The sequence below is a fragment of the Hordeum vulgare genome, chromosome 7H, assembly GCF_904849725.1.
Source record: "Hordeum vulgare subsp. vulgare chromosome 7H, MorexV3_pseudomolecules_assembly, whole genome shotgun sequence".
NCBI lineage: Eukaryota > Viridiplantae > Streptophyta > Magnoliopsida > Poales > Poaceae > Hordeum > Hordeum vulgare.
In genome coordinates this window covers 73,434,823-73,445,163 of record NC_058524.1, presented here as the reverse complement: position 1 = coordinate 73,445,163, position 10,341 = coordinate 73,434,823, and positions in this window count along the sequence as shown.

The following is a 10,341-nucleotide window of genomic DNA, read 5'->3' as shown; positions in this document are numbered from 1 at the left end:
GGAGATGTCACCTGTTCGGCCGAACTTCAGGTACAGATCCCTGTACCGCACGCCTGCCTCGAAGGCGCTGACTGCTTGATGCTCTGTGACGTTCTCCACCGTGTGGTAGAGAGTTGTCCAATGCTGAATGAAATCACGCAGGGGCTCATTCTGCTTTTGGACGCAGTGCTGGAGCTCCATGAGGCCAGCAGGGCGCTTGCACGTCCCTTCGAAGGTCTTGATGAACACTCGGGCCAGATCTGCCCAGCTGTAGATGCTTGAGGGGGCCAACTGGTTCAGCCACGCTCGCGCCGAGCCGTCGAGCATCAGAGGGAGGTGCTTCATGGCGACATGGTCGTCTCCTCCTCCGATCTGGACTGCCGCTCGGTAATCATCCAGCCACGTTTCTGGCTTGGACTCTCCTGTAAACTTGCTAATTCCCGTCGCCAATCGGAAGTTGGGAGGGATGTCAGCCGAACGGATGGCTCGACTGAAACACTCGGGACCAGAAACGATGGTCCTGCTTCCACTCGGACGATCAATATCGTAACCATCGCGGTGGGCTCGGCCCCTGTCGACCCTCCGCTGGGCGATATGCCCTCTCGCGTCGGGCCTTGGGTCATAAGTGTCACCGACTGAACGCCGATCATCATGATGTCGGGGCCCGTAGGGCCCACCCCACGGAGGGGTGCGTGAACGGCGACGATCTTCGGGATTTATGGAACGGCTGCCTCCCCTGTGTCGCTGACGAGAACCAGGGCTGTGAACTGACCGATGCGTATTCGCATGAACATAACTATTGTGGATCCTGTTGTCCGACTGGGAGACAGCCGAATTTTGCTGCTGCGCCGTGTGCAACAGGGCGCGGATTTGCTCGATCCCCCTGCCAGCTTCTGAATCAGTTGGCTGAAGGGAATCGGCTCTCCTGGCAGCCGCAGCCAAGTTGAGGAGGGGTGTGCGTAACAACTCCACGTTGCTCCGCCGAGTGTGCCGACTGGCAGAACGGCGAGGCGGACGACGCGCGCCGGACGTTTCGCCGATCTCGTGCTCGTTCCGGCCAGCTTGACGGGGATCTTCATGGGAGTTGGCCATGTGTACTTTTGCTGCAGGCCCGCGACCCGCGTACTCACAAGGAAACTCAGTTGGAACCGAGTCCGAGCGCTGGGACGGTGGAGCAACCACAACCGACTCTAGAACCGCCACTTGTGAAGACGCGTTCTGGCGCGCCTGGGCGTGTTGCACTCAACGCTGGAGCCGCGGACGGCGGGACCGCTTGTTGCGGCGCATGACGGTGGTGTAGGTCGACACCGGAGCCGACTGCTGGAGAAGAAGAATGCCGCGGGCGCTAGCACGGAAGTGCGTAGCCCCGCGGCGGGGAAGCGCCTCGACGTCGATAGGGGCGTCCCGAAGCCATGCCGAATCGTCGACGATGAAGGAGAGAGCGTCGAAGAAGATCTCGTGACCCTTTCTCGAATCTCCACCGGATGACATGACGAAATGATGTAGTCGCAAACTCGCCGGAAGTCGCTTAGACGCCTGCCCCACGGTGGACACCAACTGTCGTGGGTATAAGTCTGACAGTAGATGTGTAGGGTACGAAAGGATGGGCAGAGCCTTAGCTACGGCGAGGTTGTATGAGTTCAAGCCCCTCTGCGGTGGAGGTAATAGCCCTACGTCTCGGTGCTCAGGGAGCTTGTTGTCGAGTGGAATATAGAATACAGTGAATTGCTAACCCCTGCACCAGTGGGGGAGGGTGGCTTATATAGAGTGCGCTTCCCTCCACAATGGTTCGGTGCACAGGGGTGGAGTAGTGGTGAATAAATTCCTACGTTACAGGTAACGTACGTCTTAAATGCTAATGAAGGCACATGGAAACGTATGACCGTTTCCCTCCAGGGGGGTTACGATGCACAGAGTGGAATCCAGTCGGTTAGTTTGATATACTCCGAATGCTAGTCTTCGACTGGATGGTTGAGGACCTGTTACCGACTGGACGATGGGAACTCCTTAGTTCAGTCGGAACTGACTAAGGGCCTTGTCCCTTATGAGGGGTAGTCCTTGGGTAGGACCTACAGGGCAGGCCTATGACCCTACCCTAGGACTATAACCCCATCACTAACTATGTGGGCGATCCAGACTGCTAGGTGCAAAGCTATCTATGAAGACATTTTCCAATTACCTTTTGCAACACATCTTTTTATCACCTCTCTTCTTGGAGACATTCCAATATTGTCAAAGAAGGGGGTCGAAGCCACCAGAGCCACTTTGTCTAGGTCGGCCTCCTGGATTGCACCACCAGAGGATTGTATAAAAATAAACATGGGTGCAACGGTCCCCGAGAATGGAGGATATGGAGCTATGGTACTATATGTCGCGATTTCAATGGTTTTTTTTTGTTGTGTCATCCATTGTAGTACGAGGGATTTGGGATGTTGTAGTCCTCGAAACTCTCTCGGTCGGGAAAGTTCTTGCGACGGTTGCCAGGAATGGGGGATATGGAGATGAGGGCACTATATGTCGTGATTTCAATGGTATTTTTGGTTGGGTCATCTATTGCAGTTCCTTCCCTTTGAACCATACTTGAGAGTTTCGTACCTCATACCATCATACGGCTTAAAACCAGAGTTCCCGGAGATGACGAACAAAAATGTGTTCCTCCTATTTATTTTCTTGGCATCAATATCAGCAATGCAGTTCATCCAACAATAAACCAAATTCCAACTATAGAACTATGACACAATCAAACGTGAATGAACAAAATGTTGAATTGAATCTCAGTTGGAGACTTCTTCTCTTCCCTAAGGGTCAACGTCATAGAATATAATAGAATAGAAAAAATACAGTTAAACGCTTAGCTGCCAAAAGGTCAATTAAACTGAATTTCCAGCCTCAGTACTATAGGTTAGAACTTGACTTTCGATTAAAGCAAGGAGAGTTAGGTTTACTATCTCTAGTTTGATGTTATCCTCTCCATGACTTGGTTCTTATGAATCTCCTCCAGGTCATCGATTATATGATGTAGACATATGGAGGAGCATAAAGTGAGAGATTGTGGTGGCGGACATCCTAAAAAAATGGACTTTTGTCTCAATCCGGTAAAAACATATTCTATTGTGCGTTGACCACCAGAAAACGAATGGGTTTAAGATCGTTGGGAAATCCCTCTTCTTAATACCCCTATTCTACCTTCATCCAGCCTTGGGCTCATCATGTTATACTCATGGGGAAGGAAAAAGGAGCAGTTCACGGTTTAGTAGCAATCGGAAATTTAGAAGTCTAGCGCTTTAAGAAAGAAAAGAATTTTGGATGGAATTATTTCGAATAGAAATTTCTTGGACGCAAAACTGTGCTAAGCTCCCAAGCAATAGGAGGGGAAAGTGATCTCTAACCGCATGCGAGGGATTTCAGTTATTGTAGTTCTTGAAACTCTCGTGGTCAGGGAAGCTCTTGCGGTGGCCAATGATCTATATGTTCAGAAAATCCATGTGGCTCATTTTTTCAAGTTGTGGTGAAGGACATCAAGCAGGGAATAGTTGGGAGAGTATGGAGCAATTATCCGGAAAATAGTTGAAAGCGTTAAAGATTCTACAGTTTATAATTTTAGTCATGAGTTTAGAAGCTCAAATTTTAAACCTTACAACCTCGAAAATAATGCTCTATCTTTAGGGTTGGCCGCTATATTTAGTTAGGCCCAGGGGCGGATCTCCGCCCCAGGGCCCAAGCCCGAGGCGTGGCATTTTTTTCTAGCTGTTACCATGCTATGTTTTTCGTATGGGCCCAGGGCCTACTCCACGACATAGCCAAGGCCCATGATCAGCCATGATCATTGTTCCCACGCACACACGCGATTCAGGAAGAGAGCGACCGCGACAGCCGCCAGCAAATCCAATTTGGCGATGCAGGCGCCGGTTAAAGTGCATTTTTCTTAACCGGCGCCTATAGATTTCGGTCATGGGCCGGCCCAGCGAGAGGGGGGGGGGGGTTCCGGTTTTGTGAACGTTCCAGAATTTTCCTAGTTTGTTTTTTTCATTTTGGTTTTTTCAAGACTGGTTTTTCTTTTTTTATTTTTTATTTTTTTCTTTGATTTTGTATTACTTTTTCATTTTCATTTTCATTTTTATATAATTTTTAATTTTTCGAAAAAACACAGCCATTTTTATATATCTTTGATTAACTTTTTTTTAAACGAACAAATACTTTTCCTAATCAATGAACCCTTCCAAATTTTTATGAATTTATAATTAAAATTATTTGAACTTTTTTGAATATCGATGAACTTTTTCAAACTTTGATGAACTTTTTTGTTATTTGATGAACTTTTTTTGAAAATGATAAACTTTTTAAAATTTGTGAACTTATTTTTCAGTTCAACGAACTTTTTAGAAAAAAAATCAAATTCATGAACTAATTTTCAAATTCCGTGAACTTTTAAAAAAATTGTGAACTTTTTTTAAAATCACAGCGAATTTTTCCAAATTCGTAAACTTTTTTTCCAGTTCAACAAACTTTTTAGAAACTTTTTTGAAATTCTTGAACCAATTTTCAAATTCCATGAAGTTTTTAAAATTTTGTGAACTTTTATTAGATCATAGTGAATTTTTTCAAATTCGTGAATTTTTGTTTCAAAATTTGTGAACCATTTTTCACTTTTATGAAATTTTTATGTTCACATTTTTTTGCTTTTTTTATAAACAATTCGGCCCTGAAACTATGCTGGCCCATTATGCAGGGCGTGTGGGCGCTGGTTCTCCTAGCCGGCGCTTAAGGCGCCGACTAGGAGCTCCCACAGCCGCCTCCCCTCCTGCGTGTCGCGTCACCGCCTCCCCACCTGTGTGTCGCGTCGCCGCCGGGCCGCTCGCGACTTCCCCACGCCCCTTCCAGTCCCAGTGACGGCCTTCGCTACTTCGCTCTTCCTCAATCACCGCTGCTCATGACTGTGGACTGTCGGTCTACCGCTGCTGCTCTAGCCGGGCGGCGCTGCCGCACTACTCCGGCCACTCCCTGAATCCGAACTCCCTGTCTACATGTCGTAGCTCTACTCCGGCCATTGCCCAACACGAGAATACTATTTAATTGATGTGTAGCCCATGTATATGTATGATATGAAGAAAGTTTAACTGAACCTTGTACCCACTATTCAGTCATTGTACTTGTCTAATTCTATTTGAATTGTCGATTTGAAACTGAAGCATCTTTATGTCAATTCGTTTCATACTGCAGAAATCATTATTATTTCACCATGTTTATAACTTCTCTTATGAAATTGCACGTTTGATGTCTTGAAGGTGTTGCTTCTTCGTCTAACGCTGATCATGTTATGTGAGGCACAAATGAAATAAACAACTGATTTGGTACTCTTTTGTATCCCTGTATTATTTCTAGTTTTATTATGTTTTACATCTTATATTGGGTTGTTAAGCACAAAGATTAAATTCTAGGATTATTGAACAATTGAGATTTGTTCTGTTTGTTATTGCATATGATTTTTTTAATAAATGTCATTATGTGTTTTGGGTAGTTATAAATGCCAAAGTTTTCCCTTGTTGTCGAAAAATTTTTTGGACCCGGGATTTGCTTCAATCCTGGCTCCGCCACTGGTTAGGTCAATCTGATGATCTTTGATTCGTCCCTATAAACAATTTTTCACGTGTAAATGCTGCAATTTTGTGTAGAAAAAATAGTTTCCTATTTGCCACCTCCTGCACCGGTTAACATGCATCTCACACAAAAACACACACCCCGCTACAACTTGCCTTCCTAATATGCCAACCCATATAGCAAAAAACAGAGGTGCATGTCTTCCAACTTTCGGAACATTTGAAAAGGTTTGTTTTTTATCCTTTCATTCTTGTGTTTTATATACTTGGATCATCGCTTTTCTTTTTCAGGTTTTCCTTTTTTATATTTTCCCAACTTTTTTATATCCTAAATCCACACAAAAAATTGTAAACTTTTTTAAAAAAAATCATTTCTTTATGATCACATGAATTTTTTTCAGATTACGAGAGTTTTTTCTTAATTTCATGAATTATTATGAAATTTTGTGAACATTTTTAATAATACCGAACTTTTTCTATTTCCATGATTTTTTAAAATTCCATGAGCATTTTTGTTATTTCATTGTTTGTAAGCTTTTTCTAAATGTAAGATTTTTAAATCTATGCCATGTTCAAGAATTAATCCGATTAACCAGTTAATTTGCTGATTAATCCCTACTCGTTGGATTATTAAGTAGCCGATTAACTGATAAATCGTCCAATTAATTGATTAATTGGTCGATTAACTTGCTTATTAGCCTATTAATCCCTTACTTGTCATCGGACCGAGCAGCTACCAGTTAACGATTTTCTCAACAATGAATCTATGTAAAACTGAAAATCAATTTTTTGCCATGAATTAGTAGCATGTTTCCCCCCTCTTTCTTCCATGTGTTTTATAACTTGAATATATTTTCATCCCCCCCCCCCACACGCACCAAATTTTCCAAACTTTACATTCATGAAACTTTTCCAAATTCTAGTAAAAAATCAAATATGTCAATTTTCTAGAAAATTACAGGACGTTTTCTAAAATCATACATTTCCAAAATTCACAAAATATTTCAAAATTATGTGACCTTTTAAATTTCACAAACTTTTTTATAGATAGACTGTAAGTATTGGTTTATTTTTTGGCGAACGAATAACAGAAGCCACCAAGCGAAACTGTTACGAGGGCACCAAGCGAGCTTAAGGGAAAATGTTTCCTAGTCAACCCACTTTTGGGTGTTTGATAGTCTGGATGGGACCTTTTTAGCAAGAACGAACTCAGTTGAAATACCCTCATAGTATGCATGAAAATAGAACATCCCAACAACTGTTCGATGCTCAGAATGCATGAGCGAAGACGTGTTTCAAAAAATGTTCATAAATTTACTATTTATTAAATTTAAAAAAAAACAAAATTTCCAACTTTGTTTAGATTTTCGGAAAAACGAAAAATAGATTAAATTGTTCAAATTTCTAAACACGTACATATTTTCAAAAATTAATTCAATTTTTATAAATATTAGGATTTCAAAATTCATTTAGCTTTTTAGAAAATATTCATATTTTCAAAATATGTTTAAACTTTCAAGAAATATTCAAATTTTCAAAAAATATTCCGAATTCAAAAAATTCAAATTTTCAGATTCTGTTTAAATTTGGAAAAATGGTCAAGGATTCGAAAAGGTTCAAATAATTTTTCATATTTTCAAAAAAAAATGTTCATGTTTTTGAAATTTTATCCACCATTCATAAGGATTATTCAGAAATCAAAATTATTTAGCATGTCTAACAGATGCAGGCTGTCGAATGAAGTCTTAACTTAACATGCATCAGAGAAGAGCACCCATGTTAGATTGAGAATGCTATGAAACGCACGCTAATGGGCTGCGGCTCGCATCTACTGCACGCGAGCGCCGGAGATCTTCATGGCGCCTGAACCGTCAGATAGGAGCTCTCGACTCAAGTCACCAGATCCTCAAAAAAAAAAAAGGAGTCGAGCCATCTAGACTGTCGATTACCCTAATAACAAAACAAAAAGAAACTAGACTGTGGATTCTTAAAAAGAAAAAAACAGAATGTAGATTGCTTGAGCTGCTGCAGGCCGCAGCGCAGTCCTGTGTGATTGTCTACGACGTTACTCCGTTCCATAACCTTGGACCGGACTCGTCAGCAACTACTGCGGAACACGTTATCAGCACGCTTCGCTCCACCAACTCTCCATCGAGTCTGCATCAAGCCTGCCCCAAGCAGGCTTTCGTCGATCCCGCTGAGCTATAAGATCCGATTTCTTTCCTTGCAAAAATGGATTCACCATGTTATTATGATTCTGTTTTTACGATTAGTTTATTTTTCGGTTTTAATCTACTTACAGTGTAGATTTCTTTCCGAAGAATTGACTGACGAATACGTCGCCGACCAATGTCGATGTTCTTGGATCAAGAGACTTGTTGACTACACCCTAGGGAGACAGTGATTACACATACTTCAGATGAGCATGACACCGCCGTGATATACCAGATGTACACGCGTCGTGACGTCCCGATGACGTACGATCTGTTCTTCCCCGAGGCACTACAGTAGCCGCCGTCGTCTCGATGGTACACGTTGCGTCGTGCCCGCTGTACACCCGCAGCACCTGCCGCGCCCGCTGCGCCGTGCATGGCCGCACCCACGGCACAAGCCGCACTCGCTGCGCCACGCCTGGTCGCTCCCGCATCGCCGGTTGCACTTGCACCTGCAGCACCGGCCACGCCCGCTGCGACGCGCCGGCCGCGCCTGCCGCTGGCCTCGGCCGCACCGGCCGGTGGCTGACTAGGCCGGCCCAATGGGCTCGGTTGGCCGGGCCCCCTCCCCCAGTGGGCCCAATGGACTGGGCCCAATAAGCTGTAGAGGTTGTAGTGCTAGAAAAAAAAGAAGTCAGGCGAGCTGGGCTTACAACCCATTTTGGGCCTGAAACAGTCCATTTTTTTGTTAAAACATACTTTAGGCTTAAAAATGCCTTGAGAATTAAATTTATGAACTATTTTTCACATACTAAATGCGTTTAACATACTACTCCATGCAACTTGATTTTATTGTATATTTTTACTCTTGTAGATTAATTGTTTAGCACTTTTAATTATTATGTAAATCATACAATAAAATGTATTAAATCATGAAACGTCATTTTTATTGAATAACTTTATCAACAACGCATTTTTGGAAAAGATTACCTGCTGTAATCTCATGATTTTTGCATAAATTGCAGATGGTCGGAATCGTCAACGAGTTTCGTAAGTTGGCCCACACACGGCTAAACTACGTGACATGGGCTTCGGACTGTGAGATCTTCCTCGAGGGCAAGAACCTTCTAAGGGCGATCGGTAAGGGGACCCTACTGGGCCCCATTAACCCCAAGTTCGCACCCGACAATGCCCAAGCTCTGCATTTCCCCCGTCATCACCCAGCCCTACTCTGAAAGACGAGTATACGGCTAAGTTGAGTGCTTCTGGCCTTTGGACCACTCTTAAGCAGCTGTTTGAACGGTTGAATTACACTGTCAAGCCGCATGCAGAGGCGGAGTGGATCCGTCTAAGGTTCGCAGACTTCAAGACGGTTGGGGAGTACAATTCGGTGTTGCACCGGATTTGTACAACTCTTCAGCTGTGTGGTACTAAGGTTACCAACAGCTAGAAGATTGACAAAACCCTATCCACTTTCCACCCTAACGTGGTCCAATCCTCACGGAACTACCCCCAGAGAAACTAAACGAGGTATTCAGAGTTGATCGACGTCCTCGAGGTGGCAAAGGCGCGGGACGAGGTTCTGAAGAAGAACTTTGTCACGCAACCACTGGGGGGTTCTCATGAGATGGTGAATGCTCTCAAGGTCCGCAAGCCTCTCCAGAAGAAGAGGGGCCGCTAGGGCAAGAAAGAAGGGCCCTCAACCCTCCGCTCCAGCTAAGCAGCAGAAGCCGGGCAAGGGGGGTGGAGGCCTGAGGATTGCTTTCGATGTGGATCGTTGGAGCATTTCTCTCGCTAGTGCCGCACACCACAGGAGGTGGTTGATGCATACAAGGCTCGGAAGGCGCGTGATACGCACCTCATCTTGGTTCAGGAGGGATCACCACCGGCACCCCTGACGGCACCCGTGATGATCCCTACGCCTCCTTATGCGCCCATAGTGGCGACCTCAGATGTGCCCATAGCGGCAGCCTTGGCGGTCTCTAACGATGCCGATGTTGCCATGAAGGATGAGCACATGGTCACCCCTACGATGCCGCCACTGTATGTTGATGCTACTACCAAGATGATATCTATCGAGGATGGGATCACCAGTCTGGAGATTCAGGCTGAAGTCAATGGCTTCTTTGCCGAGTCTACTTAGCCTACCTTGTTAGTTATGATGATTCCTTGATTCGATACAATGCATTCGAATAAATTTGATTTGGTTGTAAGCTCTATGACAACACAAACTTATTCTTTATTTTTTGACGCTTGGATGACATTTATATCATTCATTTATTTCATCATTTATACATGATACTATGTTATGTTCTGAAATGTGTGCATTTATTATTAATGTAGCTTCTTCCTCATTACATTAATTTGATGTCATATTTTAAAACGCGTGTGGCGCCCGAATGGAGGAAGTGTGCCTTGACATAGCGCCACTACACATACCATTTTACGAGAAACTAAGTACTTTGAGTCTATTAGAAAATCACCGGGGAGTATTATGACAATTGGCGGCTGCGGTTCGGACATAGTTGGCTCCGGACGAGCTACTAGCATACTTTCTATGGGAACAACTTTGATCATTCATGATGTGTTGTTGTACCCGGAGTCGACTCGTA